The sequence below is a fragment of the Alligator sinensis genome, unplaced genomic scaffold (genome assembly GCF_000455745.1).
Source record: "Alligator sinensis unplaced genomic scaffold, ASM45574v1 scaffold872_2, whole genome shotgun sequence".
Taxonomy (NCBI): Eukaryota; Metazoa; Chordata; order Crocodylia; family Alligatoridae; genus Alligator; species Alligator sinensis.
Window position 1 is genome coordinate 949,491 of NW_005842132.1, and position 18,870 is coordinate 968,360.

Genomic DNA, 18,870 nt, shown 5'->3' on the forward strand with positions numbered 1-18,870 from the left:
AATACAGTCTGCATATGATGGGCCAAATTCATCTCAGATGTAACTCTCTGGAGGCTAGTAGCATTACACTGGGACTATATAATCCCTGTTAAATTAATTAAGTATCCCAACCCATCCCCTAAGGAGAGTGTGCGTAGCTGAAAAGGTGTGCAGAACTTTCACATTTTTTCTTGGTTTTCTCCTCCCTAAATTCTAGGGGATTAGAAACATTTTGAAATGTGAAGCTTTTTTCACCTTGATCTATGGTTGGTTGAATAATTTGGGAGAAGTAAAGAAACTGTGCAAAAGTTGTCAACATGTTCCTCCTTTCTTTTTAAAGATCACTTTTTAAAATGGCAAAAGTTGTGGAAATCCCAGCCCCTTTCAACCAGCACTTGTGAGAACTCCTGTCTCCTCTTTGCAGATGGAGACATGGAGGTAGAAAGACTCAAGATGGATTCAGGGATGTATTTTGGTAGCCGTGTTGGTCTGAGACAAAAGCAAATGTAATTATTAGACCAACTAAGAAATTACAAAAAAAAATTATCTTTTTCTGCAAGCTTTCGGGCACATACCCCCTTCCCCAGGCTCAGGGCAAATTAAAGATGGTAAAAAGTCCCCACAGATAGAAAATAAATGGATGGCTTCAAGCAAGATGGATTCAAGCTTTTCTGGACAAGGATATCCATATATTCGCACTAGCAAAACAGAGATCAGGCTCTTATGATGAAGGCTTTTGGACCCTACCCCACTTTAAATAGGAAATGCCATATTTTAGGTCCAAAAAGTCCTTAAATATCAAGAGCAGAATTCAGGACTTTCTGGCCTCTAGAGCACTCTCCAGATACAAGAGGATGTTGTCTCTTTTCTGGTCTCTCTCAAGAAACCCCTCAAGTGAGAAAGGTAATCCTTACACAGAGCGGTGAGATCCTGAATGTCTTATACTCTCTTTTCCCAGTCACACTTCCCAGTTAAAGGTTTTGCTGAAATCACAATATCAGAAACAGAGGCCTTACTATACAGTGGCTCCCCTGCGTATGACTAGGAACCCGTGCTAAAGACCTGGGCCCTATTGCTCTATGCACCATACGAAGGAGGAACAAGACAGTCGGTGACCCAGGGAGCTCTGGGTATCAAACCCATAGGCCCAGCAGGATAAATTATCACCGGGGGACCAAATTCTCCACCCACAAGGGCAGATGTAACACCACTGATACCGCGGAGCAGAGCTTCATTTACCCCCACGATGAACTTGGCTTGGGTTGCTGGCTTTACCTCCGCGTCGGCTGGTGCTCTCAGCCAGCCCCTTAAGGTTGTTGTCTCATGCAGTTTGCTTTTTTGTATTTAATATTAATAGTAATGACTGTGGCAGTAAGATAATAAGCTTCAGTCAGATTAGAAGGGGGTAGGTTCTTATCTGTGACTGCTGAAGACACATGTCTTTCACCTGCTCCTTTAATATTCCCCATCTTTCATTTCTACCGCCTACCCCCCTCCCACTGTCTTAGAACAAAAGGGGTATTATTGTCCTGGGTCTTTTCAGGCTGCAGCCAGGAAGACCTGCTCCTCCCCCACCCCGCTCCCCGAATGTGCAGCAGTTTGAAATAAGGCTTTTTCCTCCCCGGCAGGAGATTAGCTCGGTTTGACAAGGCGGTGAACTTTAGGCAGGGTGAAATAGGGTCTCCTTGGGGAGTGGAGGCAGTTGAGCCCTGACTAATTCTGACAAAGAGAGGCACAAAAAAAAAACAAAAGGCAGAAAGCAAGAAGGAGGGGAGGCACTTAAAAGAAGACGAAGGGAACGCTGGGGCCAAAGAACGGAAGGAAGGAAACAGGCAGGGCAAAGAAAGAAAGCAAGACAATGTGCAAATGACAGAACAACGGGTACATTTCAGAGCCACTTGAATTTCATCTATTGGATGTAGCTGGGACATCCACTAACAAAGCTCCTGGCAAGCTTCGCCCATGGCAAGATGGTCCAAGGACTGCTTGCTGCTGTCTGCCCTGGGATGCCCACTTACATTAGGCATCCACCCACGGCCTTCTGGAGCAGAGACAAGAAGGGAAACCCAGGCTGGCATACTGTAAGGTTGCCAACTCTCGGGTGGGTATTTTTTTCTCCTTAAGCAGCAGCTGCTGGACTTGTGTCACTACCTGAGACTTGCAGCTTTTGCTTGGTAAGAAAGATAATGTTTCTAGCCCCTGTGGCTGCAAAGAAAGTTAGAAAGCTCGAACCCCTCAAACACTCGAGTACCAGAAGTTGAATACAAACCGAATTCTTTTCAAAATCTTCTGATATTTAAGTCAAGCTGATGATATTTTGGGGACTAGCACTTGATATGTTATTCCTAACTGCTTGGGCCTGGCAACAGAAAGATGGGAAGTAAAGAGTGTGGTGAAGAAAATGGGCTGAAAATAAAAGAGACTGGTAGAGGAAAAAGAAAGGTGACCAACAGATCTACGACCAGAGAGTCCCATGGGATATTGTAATACAATATTGTATTGTAATAATATTGTATGGTAATACAATATTGATATTGTAATAATGATAACAGCAGTGACCCCAGCAAAGGAGGAAGGGGACAGAAGGAGAAAGAGTGCACTCAAGCTTGAGACATGAAAAGACATCAGTACCAAGAGAAGGGTCCCTGGAAGGGGAGCAGACAGGAAGAGGGTGAGGTGAACTACTAGTGAAGGAGCTTTGACTAATGGGTGTAATTGCATGTAGAGATTTATCAGGGTGCCAATACATGGCTTGTGTTCAGGGTGTGTGTAAGGGGTTACTTGTTCATGGCCCTTGTGCTGGTCTCTTTGCAAATGGGTACATTGCACTTAGCAAGTGTCGATGAGGGGTCCCCTGGGCAAAGGTACTGTGCAGGTCAAGGTTTTCCACGGTGTTTGACACCATGAGATGTTCTGAGGCAACCTATTTAGAAACAGCCCAGAGTAATTTCCCTGGGGCAGGCTAGAGAAGGAATGGCACAGAGTTCTTCTTCAGCTGAGTAACTTTTCTATTTAATTAGATTTTTAATTAATTAGCAAATGTTTGCAAATGAAAAGTTCTATATCTCTATCTCTCTATCCACATACAGCCATATGTACATGTTGGCTGTGTGCTTGTATTATGCCTATTGCAAAAGTCAGGGGCTAACACGTGTTGCAAAAGTTCACTGAAGCTTGGAATTCAGAAGCTTTGAAATGTTTTCTTGGCCCAAGTCAAAAAAATAAGGAAGGGAAGCTAAAAAGAAGTGATAGAGAGGAAGCAAATTAGGAACAGCTCCCCTCGCCTCCAGCTCATATCAAGTGGTACCTTATTACACACGTAATCCCGCTGAAATCAATGGGCTACACTGTTCCTTGTCACATCCCTGAGCAAGGGGTTGCACTACTCTGGGAGTAATTCCAGGATGGTTTATGCTGCAGAGACTCCCCTCCTTCCTCCTGGATAGGATTAGTAATTTGCTGATGGCCTCTATAAGCAGCGTGAGACATCACCTCCTGCATGGGCTCAGTTAGCAAAGGGGTAGTAGAGTCTAGGCTCTGCCTCTTCACCACCAAGCTGCTCTAAAATGAGCCAAGATTTGGTGACGTCCTATAAGTGGGGATTTCCGACCCCCTCTTGCTCCCCCACACTGGTCTGTAGGCCAAGACAGAGACTGGCCCTCTCCTCTGCTAGCACCCTCTATTCGGTGCCATGCTAATTCATTCCAGTGCAGGTCACTGGACTGTAACCGATTTCACTTGCTACCAATCTAGGCTGGATTTGAACCAGGGACCTAGCAGAGGAGTAAGAGCTGTCAGCACCAATCATTATCAATGCCTTGGCTCATTCACCCCTTCCTCTGGGCTAGGGAGGAGTGGATGTGCCTATTGCATCTTGACCTCTCACAGACAGGCTGACTCAAACTCCACTGCAGCCAATAGGTAGCTTTTTCTTGACTGCCAAAGATGACAGGTTGGTCCCCTGGGGTGCAATGCCCCTGGTACTACAGAAGGGGAGATACCCCCCGACCCTGCTATCTGCCCTTCCTTTCCCACCTAGGGTCCAAGACCCAAGCCAACAGACCCCCAGAGGACCCAGTGCGGTGGATAGGACATTTCCTGCCAGTGGCTCAGCAAACCTCTGCAATCACTCCGTCCTGCCCAAGATTCCTCCTTAATGCTTATTAAGCTGCTTGCAAATCCCGGGCTGAACATGGCTGCACAAGTTTAATAAAGCAGAAGACAGATGCCATCAATCATGTGAGCCCACTACGCATCTGGGGGAAATTCAGAGAGATTATTCTCTTCTCTTCTCCCTGCCTCAAGGTCTCTATGTATCTCCATAGACAACATCCCAACGTGGATCACTGCAACAGCAGCTCAGTGGCGTTTCTCTCCTCGGCAGACACCCTCCAGCCCTGATACAGCTCTGCAGCTGCCCTCTGGGGCCATTGATTTCTCTTTGCTTTGCACCTCCCAATGTTACAGTGAAACCTAAACCACAGATCTGAACTCAGCTGAGGATGGAGAGGGTTTCAAATGAAAGCCACTGCCCTTTAGAGGCTCCTTGGTGGCCCACTGGAAACGAGCAGGTCCCATAGCCCGGTTCCTGTGTCCACCTCTGCAGTTGGCAGGATTTTGTGGATTCTCTCATCAGAAGAGCTAAGAGGTGAATGCAACCAATGTCTCCTTTGCAAGGGGCAGATTCATCTCAGAGCTATTGCTGCTGCTCTGTGAGACGGTCAGAGAGGCTGCTACTGGCAATACCAAGCACTGCATTCAGAGACTTGGGTGAAGGGGTTGAGGGGTGTCACCCACACTATGCAACATGCAAAGAAAGTTGGGTCCTGGATGCAGAGACTGAGCAATAAGCCACAAAGTGAGAAAGCAAGAGGGGGAAAGAGCATGGCTGGGAGTTTATGACAAAAGCTTTTTAATTGATCTCCTTGTAACCGCCTCCCTTGTCTCCTCTTTGGAGTCCATGGCAGAGGGGAGGGAGAGGTGTGGGTGGGGATCCATTAAGGATGGATTAAAGGTAAACCAAATGTGTATATTCTTGGTTTGAATCCAGAAGACAGTATCTAAATACATTAGCCTGGAACAAAACTATGCCTTTGCTCAGGCTATTCCGTCAGGTGGACTCTCCTCTGGGAAGATATAATTCATTTAGCAGATGTAGACACATTGCAGATACACTGCTTTAGCAGTGCATCTGTGAGGTGCAGTTTTGTAACATGCTTGTTCGCAGAGCAGCTACAGTCATTCCTTCAGCAAGAGGAATTCCTTATCACGTCTTCTGTCTTGTCTTGGGAACCCATTCAGGGGTGGAAATGGAAGCTCCTTTTTCTTTTTTCTTTTTGGAGAGCAAGTTGCAAAGAAGTAGGTTGCCATCCTGTAATGGTGATCTCCATAGGAGTGTATTTGTTTGCTAGATAAATATTTTAAAGGGTTTCCAGATAGATAGATAGATAGATAGATTTGGCTTTCTTTCCGCTAATGAAATTGGATGTAACTACCCAACTGATGGCTAAAGGGATGAATATGCCCATCATGTACATTTTGCAGCAAGTGCAAAGAGGGGGGGCGTGCATGTAGCGGACATCTCTGTCTCCACTAGCAACTGGGGAATTTCAACAGCTTGGAGTTCACGTCAGTTTGGATGCGCACTCTGAACCTCACTTCCTCCTCCAAACTCATCTGGGCTTGACAAGTTTCTTTTCTTGAGCTTCCCAGTCTGGCTGAAAATACCTTGAGTATGTGCATCCCCAAGGGATTTCACCACTTCCACCCAGCGGCCCTGGATTCCTCCATCTGAAAGAAGGGAGCCAGCGTGAAATGAAGACTAATGAGGGAAAACAGGTCTGGGCATGTGCTTTTCTTCACTGAGCCAACATCCACTAAAGCAGCCTGGTCTCTCAGAGGAAATGCCCAGGGAAGCCTCCAGGGCAAAGTGGGCATTGAGGTGAACACCACTGTAACATAGTACATGTGGCTTGCTCAGGAAACACGGACAAGTGGCAGAGTGACATGCCTTGCATGCCCGCATTTTGCAGATGGGGAAATTGAGGTACAGCTCTCCCCTACAGTGTTCTTCTTCCTGGAGACTCTTCCCATCTACCATTGCCCCATGGGGGACTTACTCAGGCTTCACCTGCACCTCTGCCCTAAAGACTGCCTCCCCTTACTTGGTTGGCACCTGGAGCCATTTGTAACATGGCAGGGACTAGCCTGAGCCTGCAATTAAGTCCTCACACCTAGCAGCACCCTTCAAAAGATCTCATGGCACCCTATGGCCACCCTGGTTGAGAATCACTGGTCTGTGACGTGACCGTGGTGAAGGGTGACCAAGGGGCAGCTTCACTGCTTCATGTCTGGATTTGGTGGGTGCAGAGCAGGAGTAGGCGCTCTATAGAGCAACTCACTTCCTCCCATGCCCAAGCTCACAAGCAGCTCCTAAAGCCTGTACCATCTGCTCTATATTGCTCTAAAGCCCCTTCCAGGTTTCCAATGGTATCAGCTGGACTGCCGGTCCAGGGTGATGGATAAATAGGCCTGGCAGGCAGGGGTGATCTGTGGCCTGCGCACCGTGTCCTGCCGAATGCCAAACGCACCTTTTGTTTTATTTCTCAGTACCCTCAAACTAGTCTGAAAAACCAAGAAAGGGGAAGGACTCAATTGTCTGATCTTTATAGGCGCCTGTTCTTGCAATCAAGGATGTCATTGGCTAATATAGCTCCCTGCCATCCTTATAATACTTGTGGTTCACTTCTCTGCTACTGCCATTGGCCACAGAAAGGTCTTGGTGGGTTTGCAAGGGCATGTAGCATAAGGATCGGGACTCCTGGTTCCCCACCCGCTGAGGACGAGCGTTGTCTTGTGATCGGAGCAGGTCTGTAAGGCAGCAGGGCAAGGGTCCTATTCCCAGCTCTGCTGACTTGCTGCGTGAGATTCCCCACAGGCCACTCCACCTCTGTTTTTTCACTGATGAAACGGGGAGGATGAGACCTGTGTCACAGCGGACTGTCGGGATGATGAATCCTAAAGCACTTGGACATCGAAAGCAGTGGAAGGGGCTGCAAAGCGGAGACACATTGCTGGATGCAGGGAAGGTGGCAAACGTCAGTCCGAGCCTGTAAAGGCTGGAGGTGCTCAGGTCTCCCCCATCCTCCTGTTTCTCCTCCTTCCGTCTTCCTGCTCTTTCTCCTGCATTCCCCAGGCCACCCCCTCCGCTCCCCAAATCAATCAGACTTTAGACTAATAAATAATGAGCAAGGAAATGAAAGGAAAGGTGGAGAGCGGCATCCTTCAGTTCTCCAACTGGAGGAACGGAGTAGTGTCTGGGCCAGAGCCTACAAATGGCCAAGCTGATGTCAGCAGGAGCCGTCCAGTCCAGCCCAGCGCTGGTGGTGGGATGCCTGCCAGTAGGAACATGTGGAACAGATTATCCACAGTGGCTTAGAAGGGCTTCTCTCCCTGCCACTCACCTATCTGCCCGTGTGACAGAGGAGATGGCAAAAAGGTTTTCACAGCTGGAATAAATTGAAGGGTGGGGGGAGGGAGGAGGAGGAGGAGGGGTTGGAAAGAGACAAAAAACAACATTGAACTCAAGATGGAAGAAAGACAGTATTAGCGGAGGTAATGGAGAAAATATGTATGCGTGTGTGAGAGAGGGTATTTTATTTACAGCCTGTTTGTTTGGTGTTGCCCACACACGGCGAAAGCCAGGCAGTGGCTGGGCTCCGGCAGCCCAGATTCATCCCAGTAGGCGCTTTGGCTGGGAGAGGTGGAAAGAAGAGAGAGAAAGTGAAAGAGGGAAAAGAGGAGGGGAAGGAAGACGGAGGGAAAAGGGAAAAAAAAGGAAGCGCAGAGGGATGTGAGCGTAAAGCACGAAGGCATTAAACACAGGGCACCAGAAAATTGCTGGGGCTGCCTTTGCGTCCAGGCTAATCTCTTGATACAGGAGAGATAGATCGGCTGATACCGCTGCATTTGCTCCCTGTAAATCTTTGCGGTTACAACACGGTGTCGCTTATCGCAGGATCTCAAAGCATTTTGCCAGAGCTGTCATCCACCTTTCTTTCTTTTTTATTTTTTGCAGCTGAGCAAACTGGGACTAGCGAAGGGGGAGCTGCCTCAAGGAGCCTTGTGCTGTGGATCAGGAGCAGGGTGGGAGTCGGGCTCAGGAGCCCTGGCTGAGCCCAGTCCACACATCCTGCTGTCTTGGGCCGTGACCATCCACGCTTCGGTGGCTCCGTACAGCCTAGCGAGTCGCCTCTGTCTGTGGACCACGTTGTGAGAGGAGCGGATGACAGGCACGAGGACTCAGCACCAAGGAGAGAATCAACCACAAGTGTCTCGCTCTCCCTTTCCTCATATGTCTCCAAGCCCCAGCCCCTCCTGACACGGCTGGAAAGTTCCTCCCCCGACCCGCTCGCTCCATCTGCTCCCCATTGCCTCGATTGCAAGCTTTAAATTTTGGTCATTAGTCACCAGGCTATTTACCCAGCCTTCTCATCTGAACCGTCACGCTTCAGACGTGCCCGGGCCGCCCCAGGGCTGAACCTCCCACCAGGACCCTCGATGTACGCTTTAAAGAGATGGGGGATCGTTTAGCAAAGATGGCACCACAAAGCCATCTACACCGGATCCAGCTGCAAGGCTGGCACCCAGGGCAGAGACGCTGAGCTCCCCCACTAAAGTGTTTTATTCTTTCCTCCCCCCAAACTTGTGAAATGATGGAATTAAGATAATAACACACCTTAATAATATTATCCCTTGTCGAGTCCATAAAAGTCCCCTCTTGCATTACGGCATTTGAGAGACTATTAAGTTTTAAGGCCACGAGACCTCCGTGAAGGAGAGAAGTCATTTCCATTTTTTTTTCTTCCCTTTTGAGGGCGTCGGGGTTTATGGGGCAGTCAGCGGGGAAGATTGACGAGGGTTGCGTTTGCTGGCATGTGGACCCGTAAAGCTGGTTCTTAGAGGGCAGGGGGAGCACCAGGGCGTGGGCAGAGGTGGCCGGAGATCCAGGAGCTTCAGTCGGGGTCAGGGAACCATCTGCTCCTTGGGCAACCAAGTGGTTTTTGACGGTGGCTCTTGTCAAGGCTAAGTCCCCTCGGAGATGTCAGGAATGCGGGGGGGTGCGGGGAGGCCTCCAGGCCAGGTTGACCCCCTGGCCCATAGGCATTTCAGAGGAAATGGGAGCTTAAGCTGAGCTCCAAGAATGCACCAATGCAGGTCCTTCACTGGAAGCGTATGAGCATTTCAGGGGAGCTCACAAGTCAGAGGCTTTGCTGGTTTGGGGTCTTCAGGGACCCCCATCCTGTTATCACAGGGGCAGCATGGTCCAGCTCATGGGGGGCATTGGATCTATTCCTGGCTCCGCTGCTGACCTCTGGCTGACCTTGTGCAGGTCATTTCCTTTGTGCCTCCAGTCTTCCCACCCATCCTCTGCCTAACTTATATAGATTGCAAAGCCTGCGGGGTCAGGGATGGTCTTTTTGTTCATGCCCGCAAAGCACCCGATGCAATGGGGTCCTGGTCTCAGCTGGGGCTTCTATGTGCTGCAGCAGTCCTGAATAATAATAATTAATGAAGGTATCAGTCAACTGCTCCTGTCTGGGGTCTCGCTCCAGCTATGAGGCTTAGTCTGCACTTGTAGTGTGTGGCCCTGAGTACTTGCTAGGCATAGGGTTTCCTTCTCAAGGATGTAAAACTCTTGACTAAGTGAAGCTGCACCTCTCATCCTCCAGGAGGTGAGTTCCTTTAGCCCCATTTTACAGATGGGGCAACTGAGGCACAGCAGGGGGAAATGACTTGCTCCAACACAGTGGCAGGAGCAGAAATCAGGAGTCTGCATATCCAGCCCCCTGTTTAAGCCAGTCTGTTGTAAGTGAGAGTACCCTGAAAACCACTGAAATATCATTCCTAAAGCTTCCAGTACTTCTTGATGGGACCACTGCCTGTCATTTGTACTGGCGTGTTATTTATTCTGTTTATGAGAAGAGACAAAACCCCCCAAATATTTGTTTCATTTAGCAGCGAAAAAAACTCCCAACACAACCACGCATCATGGTTACAAGGCCATGTGAGAGCTAAAACTCCTGGCCAGGCCACAAATTAGACCTTTCCAGGGCTGAATCCTAGACTCCCTTGAAAAGTCTGAGTGAAAAAGCTGGGTCTGGGGAAGATCGGTCAGTGCTCATGTAAAATTGCTGGGACAGGCTGAGCTGCAAGGGCTTTTGGTTTTGCAAAGCTGGGTCCAGAGGTGGTTTGGACGCCAGTGGCATTCAATCCCCTGTGGAATGGGGCTGGTTTTCACCTGCTATGTCCCAGGGACCTACTTAAATCAAACTATTGACACGGTGAACACGGCTGCACAGCAAGACTCTCTCTCATACATAGGCCTTGGCTCATCATAGCACATAAGCATGGTCTTTTAGCATGTGAGGAGCTCTACCAGATGCCTCTGTGTAAGCAGCCTAAAACTGTACTGGACTTCGATTCAGCAAAGCACTTCAACTCAAGTGCAGGGACTTAAGCGCATCCGGAAAGGTAAAGCCACATGCTTTGCTGACTCGGAGACCTCGAAACCAGGAAAACTGCAGAGAAAATACAGACTTCCAACTCTGAGCATGAATGGTGACATGGAATAATACGGAGCCATGTTCTGATACCACCATCAGACATGCCAAGCTGTCGCAGGGTGCCTTTGGTCTATCTCAACAGCTGGCAGCATCTCACTGCTTCATTCTCCTGATGTGCCTCTGATTAGTAAAGGCAAGGCTTTACCTTGTGCAGGCGGAGGTAGCTGGGGGAAGAGGTGTTCTGGAGCTACAGCAACAGTGTAGTTACAAGAGTGGTGAGGCAGAGGAAGGAAATGCAGTTTGGCAGAGTAATTAAAAAGGCACGCTCCCAGCTTTGGAGCAGTAAGTCTTGCAACAACACAGAACTAGGTAGCTTAGAGCAGTGAGGGAAAACAGTGGCAGCATCTGTGCTTCTACAGAAGACTGCACAATGGCTGCAGCCCCCGTCGACTATCATTTAAATGCACCTTTCTCTATCACTTTTCTTCAGTATTAAAAAAAGCAAAACACGAAGGCAGCATGCTCCTCACCCTCCCAAACAACATCATATGGAAGCAATGTGAAAGCTAAGAGTTTAAAGATCTGGTTCTGCTCCCGTCGACATCTGGGGGAAAGCTCCCATTGTCTGTAGTGGCACTATGATGTGGAAAAGACCGGGGCCTTTATTCTCCTCCTACTCTGGTGTGAATCTGGAGTGGCCTCATTGAAGCACAGAGTTCAAGCAATGTGAGAGAGAGACGAACCGCTTCTCACATCAATTCAAAAGTTCCCCAGAGCAGTAACTTGCCCCCCGACACATGAGCAGCATGTTGTAAGGGCTCTTTCACACAGCCTTTTTTTGTCCGGAGTGCTGTTCTGAAGCCTAATACCACTATGCCTAACTTCAGCTTGCTTTCAGATTTTTAATCTGTTTAAAGGATTTCAGTGCTATCCCATCTAGGAGTAGAACATGCTCCCCCCCACAACCCCAACCCCAACCTCAGCCTATGAGACCCTCGGCTTGGGCAGGAAAACCAGAAAGTAAAACTGAGAAGAAAACAAAGTGAAGCTCACACCACTGCATTAACAGTTCCCAGGACTAAATACAAATGAAAGGAAAAATTAGATTTGGTACTGGGAGTAAAGAAAGGTTTACAATTCCTTTGCTTTTCACACTCTCCGCTATTATTACCAGGAACACACATGCAGACATTTATTTTAAATACAGGCTTGGATTCGGGTACTTATTTACTCCGAATTTATACCTGTGGAGTGCCATTCAAGTCACTGATTGGCACCAATGTTAATAAGTTTAGACTCCGGCCCATAATATTTAACCTGACATTGTCTTTTTAACTGTCTATTCTATGCAGCGTGGCAGATTTAGCTTTGTTTCAGGGGATCATAACTGTTCGGTTTCCCTACTTCCAGAACTCTGTCACTGACACCTGTGATTTTATCATGGGTTTCATGATAACTGGTGTTTCTCTTAAAACTCAGAGCAACAGAATTTGCTGAGAACCTCTACTGACATTATCAACGGAATAATAGTTTTCTGGCCCTTGTAGTTGCATAAAAGCTTGCAAATGTGATCACTGAATACTTCAAGAATCAGAATCACAATAAGCAGATTCCTAATTGTTTTTTAAATTCGTAGAATCCCAACATTTTTAAGACAAATCCACAATTTTGGGGGAGAGAGGGCTGATTCATGATTTTTTTGGCCATATTATGGGAATTTTAATGTTGACCCTAGGGAACCTGTCTCATATGTATCATGTTGGCTTTGAGTATGTTTCCGACACAGGGGTCCTCAAGATTTTTCATATCCACTGCTACCTCCGATCCACCCTATCAACCTGTCCAAACTGAACCCAGTAGCTAATGCACCAAAATCAAACCGAATGTTACTTTTTCTTTAGAACCAAACCCCCAAGCCCCTCTAAGACAAAAAAATCCCCGTAGGACTTGGACTCTGAAATCCTGACTTTATCAGTGTGATGGGCCTTTTCACTTACATTATTGTTAGCAGGCCTGCAAGACTTGGTTCTTATTCTGTCGGCTGAAAAGAGTTGCTTTTACCAACGGCACTTAAATAGCTGGTGTGTTTGCTATATTAGATATGCCTATATATATATTGGAGAAAAAAATCTCCTTAATGTGTTTATTTTTCATTTATCTTTTCAGTGTCTAAAACAATTCGTACAGGGTCTAGCATTATACACACACACACACACACATTCACAGAGCGAATAGTTTCTCACACGCTTACATCCGCTAAGCACATGCCAATGAGCAACTATTAAAATGTATCGTTCACCAAAAGGAATCTATCATAGGTAGCAACTCTGCCTCCGCTTTCAGGTCATTATTTTTGGAGAGCATCTTTCATATAAACCCTACTTCACATGCTGTAGTGATGTAAAATATAGCCCCAGTGCCTTAGGATGCTACTGCCAGAATTATACTGAATGCCATTGCATCCCTGCATAACGAAAAAATCCTGTTCCTGCCAGATAGCATGGGACTTTACAGGTGCAGTTTCAGCGTATGACAGGCCAGGTTGTTAGTCAGAAGTTACTCACGCACACTGAAAACATATAATGGGACGACTTGTGCAAGGGACTATTCACACTCTTCACGGCATACGCAGTCCCCAGCCTTTCCTTATGTGATTACAACCCTCCGGCTAGTGGGAGGGAATTCTTGTTGCATAATGTTTTGTCTATGAATGTGTCGTCGATCAACACCGATCAGCCTGTGAGACAGGAGACGGAACGCCATTTGGATCCAGTATGACAATTTCTGTGCTCTGGTTTATACCAGTTTAGGTGAAAGATCACCACGCATGCCAGCTAGCTCCAAAGAGCCAGATTCTGGGCATCTACCAGCTTCACACTACTATGTCTCCATTGCCTTGGATTTACCCAGAGTCATTCCAGATTTACACTGAGCTTGAAGCCACCATTCCTGATTTACACCTGGGTGCAAAAGCAGAGAGGCCAGCCCATTGCCAACCCTGATTTATAGCAGCACGATCAGGAACCCACCATGTGCCTGGCTGACGGGGATCTCAGGATTTGCGCCTCTCTGATATTAGAGGATTCCCTTTTAAACAAACCCAAGCTGTCAATGCCGCCGCGTTCCCTGCCCAGCTTCCCCGTGCTGCCTCGGCATCTGTCTCCCCTCGCCCTCTCCCATTTGAGGTGTTTATTTAATTGTTTTCCCTACTCCTTGGTAGCAGGGCTCTTCTGCCATTAAACCCTGCCATCCGCATTCTGACTGTGTAATTTAAAGCTATAGTTAAATTATGACTTCTCTGAACCTGTTGTGGCACTGACGCATAACCCTAATTAAATGATCACATCCATTCTGAAGGCAGTCTTTTCTCCCCTCAAACGTTAATTACAACATAAGAGGCTTTAATGGCTCGCCTCACCTCCAGCTCCTCGAAAGAAAGGTCATGCGATTAATTTTCGTCATTAATCTTTTCCCAATGTGGACATTGTGCTGTCACTGGAGCCTATTAAACCCCCTTTGTCCCCCCCCTCCCCTTCTTCTTGCTTTCCCCCATGCCACCCCTCCCTGTCCCCAAGTGAATGGAGAGAACAAAAATATTTAAGCTTCACTTTGGCTCTTGTGCTTGGGGTGGGGAGTAGGAGGCCCAGGATGGAGGAGGGATGCGGGGTCTGCTGCGGGAGCACAAAGGGTCCCAAGGTGCTGGCTGGCCAGATGGGTAAGGGGATGCAGGTTGGGGAGTACTTTTTCTGCCGCCAGGTGTCATGTGAGTGGGCACTGTGTCTGCTGAATAGGGACATCCATGGGGTCTTCAGGTGGGGAGCAATGACTGCACGGATCTCAGAGTGTGGAGGGCTGGTTTCCCTGGACAGGAAGGCTTGGGATGCTAGGGGCACTGGGTTATAGGATAGACAGAGGACTCCAAGGCATGGGGCACTGGGTCTGTAGAGATCCCAGGCTAGGAGGGCACTGGATGTCACGGATGAGGAAGTGCAGAGGTGTTGCAATGCTAGAAGACACTGGGACTGCAGGACAGATGTGGGGATCCTGCCATTTCAGTCTCTGGCTCGGCTGGCTGGGAAGGCACAGGGGTCAGAGGCACTGGGTCTGTGGGGATCTCCCTGGTGCAAAGCAGCTGCTTTGCCTGCCTCTCATGGTGGGTCTTGTTTTCAAAGTCATTTGTTTTTCCAAAGGAAATGGGCGTTTTTCTAAACCCCACCAAATCGGATTCAGTGACTTAATCCCCTGAACCTTGGAGCAGGTCTAATTTCAACCTGCCCTCCTCCTCTGAACCATGCAGCCCTTGTTCCTTAGAAGATGGTTGTTGGGGGGGGAGGAGAGGAGAACACACGTTTAGCTAATTTGCAGTATTGTTTTAGCTGAAACCAAGGTCTGAATAATCCCCTTTCATGCAGGGTGACGTAATTGGGGAGTGAGTCGCTCCATGGTGGGGGCTGGCAGCCAGCGCGGGGCTGTTTGAAACCGCTGCTTTCGGCAGAAAAGTGCCTCAGGATCATTTGCGCAGCTGAATCCAAAATGCCAAGTCCCCGGACTCTCGGCATGCTCCAGTTTGTAGGGTCTGAGTGCTCTCCTGGAGGGTATGACCCATTTTTAGGGCCTCCCTCAAACTGACTGACATCCTTTCGTTCCACTCCCAAGGGCGAAGGCTCATGGGAGAAAATAATAGGGCTTTTTAATAGAGGGGAGGCAGATGATAGTCACCTCGCATAATAAATACATTACAGGGAGGTGACCTGATATCAGGGTGATGGGCACAGAATAGGAACCCGAATATTCGATTCTATTCTATTCTGGAGTCTCAAGCCACACAATTGAGATCAGGATCCCTACTTCAAAACCCCCTGGAAGCTGTTTCTGCAAATGGGTAGTTTTGCTTCAGCCAGGAACTATCTAAAACCATAATGCTCAGCCTCCAGACCACAGGCCAGATTCAGCCCAGAGAGGACCCAGGGGTCTTCCCCTGGGTTCAGAAATTTGGTGGCAGGGGAGAGGTGGCTGCATGAATTGCTACTCCCCTGCTGCCACATTTCCAGACTCGTGCAGAGCCCTGTGGGCTGGATGACATGGCCCTGCGTGCTAGATCATGGCAGCATAAGGTCAGGCTGGCACATGGGGTCACTCTTGTGGTCAGAGCCGGGTGTATGGGGCTGGGCTTGCATGGGTATCAGATCTGGTGCATGCGGCCAGGCTGGTGTGCTGGGCTGCATCCATGGACTGACCCTGTGCGAGATCCAAACTGCACGTCCATCCTGTGCTACTCATCTCGCCCAGGGAACCAGAAAGGTTGAGCACCGCTCGCCTAAAACAAGTCAGCTCTGCCCCATGCAACTCACCAAGGCTCACAGCCAAGCCCATGCCTTAACCCTCTCTCTTCTTCTTTTTCCCTATCTAGACCTGGGATAACTATCAGGTTTCCCTCTCCTAGACACAGCTCCCTTCCCTCTGTGGTTCCATTGATTGAATCAGAAGGCAAGAGGGCTCCCATAGTTTTTTTGCCAGGGGATTTACTTGCAGCTCAAACAGAATGGGCAAGATCAGCATGGCATGGCACAGGCAAACATTCATTTGATTTGGGGAATCAAGCTGGAATCAGCTCTTTGGGGCAAAAAAGTCTTCACGTGCTCCTTGGCATACCGTGGCCCTGATCCTATCTGGGGACTTTCAGTACCACTGGAATACAAATTAAGATCAAGTTCACGTCCGCGTTGCTTGCAAGGCCTCAATGGCATGGGGCGCAATTTTGTTTGCCGAGATATTCAGGTTGCAGATGCTCTCATGAACGTGCGCTTCCATGAGTCTTCACACTTGGGATGCTTATGAAGCCATCGTGAACACTGTTGGTAGGTTTACTTCTCATCCAATCAGAGAGCAGGACCGAGACGATGTGACTTCACTGACCAATCACATAACAGAAAAAGGCGAATTCTATCTGGCAAATCCAGGAGACCACAGCCATAGGCAACAGTCGGCGAGTGACTGAGAAGCTCAAATAGATTCACATTAATGGTCTGAAGAATAATTTGAAATAAGGGAAGATCCACGTATGTTCACAGAAAAATCAGGAAAAGGAAAGTGACTGAATTCAATGAATAAATGATTTGAGAGGGTCTGCCCAGCATCTAGAATGTATTAAATATATGAAATGAGAAAAAGTGTGTGGGTAGCATCTCGTTTATAGCCCATGGGCCTGATCCTGACCCTTACCGTCACTGAGATCAGTGGAGCCATGCTGAGTTATGCCAGCAGAGACCTCTGTATCTTGAATGACACTAAATTAACTGATGAGAGATACAGATTTATCGGGTGGAAGGAGGAGGGGGAGGAATTGGAGCCAAAAAATGATCTCTATGAAGGTATTAGACATAACAATAATAATTAATATATTCCCGATTATCCCCTTTATCAGTTAGAAAATAAATGACTGACGGTTAAAGCCGTCTTATAGATTCCTACATACGGCATAATAGGAATGTGAGCGTGTGCGTGTTAAAGCAGAGCTATTTAATTCCAAGCTAAGTACAGGAAGTACCGACTGTCTCCCCACAAAGATACTAAAAGAAGGTTTTACCCCAGTGTTAATTTGGAGGCCTGTATGAAGTTTGTGGCTTCTGGATTCTACATTATTATTTATTACCATCAAATGGAAGAGAAAGGGCCACAGGAGGTATCTTGGTGAGAACAAGCAATGTTCTTCTTCTTTCAAGACAAGAAGCCTGACTGAGATCTCCACTTCCAAACACCCACCAAATGTTGATGGTAATCTAAAATGTGGTCCCAAATTTTCTGCCTTCGGTCCACCTTTATTTGTCAAATGCCAAACCTTCTTGACCCATAGATAGAGGTGGAAGTTCCTCAGGATTCAGGACAAAGTAGACAGTGTCACTGCCACAAAGAGATGCATGTTGCTAATTCAGAACCAGGAGATGTGTCCCACTTTTTATACCAAGAGAGGTGCAAAATCCAGAATGGGATTTCTAACAGCCCCGCAGTGCTTAGGGCATGTGGGTTTAGGGGCATTTGCCCTATTCAAATGATCATAATGGTTCTTTCTGGCCGTAAAATATCTGACTAGGAAAATTCAGATTGGAGTTATGGTTTGGACTTTCTATCCACCTCTGCATGTTGGAATTTGATCATGCTCGTGCTATGTAGAAGGGGGCGACTGCAAAGGTCGGGTCCAGCTCTGGGTTGGGATCCCGATTCTTTTTGGAGGTTGAAGAAGGATTGTGTATTTGGATACAATGAAACCTTTTTGCCACAGTTCGGGCCAAAGCGGGTGTTTGTGGGGGGGGAAACGGTATTTATTTTCCCATCAACACACAAATGTTCCTCCAGTCCAGGAGGCCAGGGGTACCCAGCAGCAAGGAACAAGAGGAATAAAACCACCCCTCCCTGAGAACGAGGTCCTGTTCATCACGAATGCCCCTAAGATCCCCCACGGCTTTGGAACCAACATGCACCGAAAAAGATGGCCAAACCCCTCCCGCTGCACGTCGCCAGCAGCAAAGAGTCCTAACCCATTTGGGCACCCTCCTTTATTTTTTTTTCCCTTTTGTCCCAAGGACATTGGGGACATCACGTCCACAGTGCACTCTGCAGAGGATAATAATAATTAATAACCATTAGCAACAATAAGGATAATACCAGCGGCCGGACAGACTCACTGTGCAGAAGAGACACTTTTCCCCCCCTACTTTAATGAAAACAATGATTTGACTTTGAAGAAAGTGACTTTTTTTTTAAGTGAAAGCTGAATCCAGTCCTTCCGCCCCCCCTGCACTCCTTCTTCAACCCCCTCCCTCTTTTTTTTTAACTCTCCTTTTTTCTTTTTCTTTTAATACTCTGCGTTCTATCATGCAAATCCCCTTTCAAATTATGAGAGTATTAGAGCCATCAGCGGTAATGTCACCGCCACAAAATGAGTGCAGGGACTTAAGCACCTAACGAACAATGAAATGTGCGAGCCCTGGGACAGGACAATTAAGAACTGGGCTTAGCCAGCCAGGGAAATTTATTGCTATCAAATCCATATTTCTATTTTCCCCCTGAACAGTAACCTATTTGAATATGATTAAAGGGTTTCATTAGAGCCGAGAGAAAGGCCCGTGTCCCGTCGTTCCTTGTGAGCTCACAAACACGCGCTCTGCAGACAGCACTTTGGGGAGGAGGGGAAGGAAAGAAAGGAAGGAAGGAAGAAGCATGTGGGACGGATGCCCTGGGTCAGCAGATCCAGAGAGGGAAGAGGGAGTTCTCTGGGAAGCTGGCCAGCCGGCACGGGCTCCCTGAGGTCTTACAAGAGAAGCAGTGT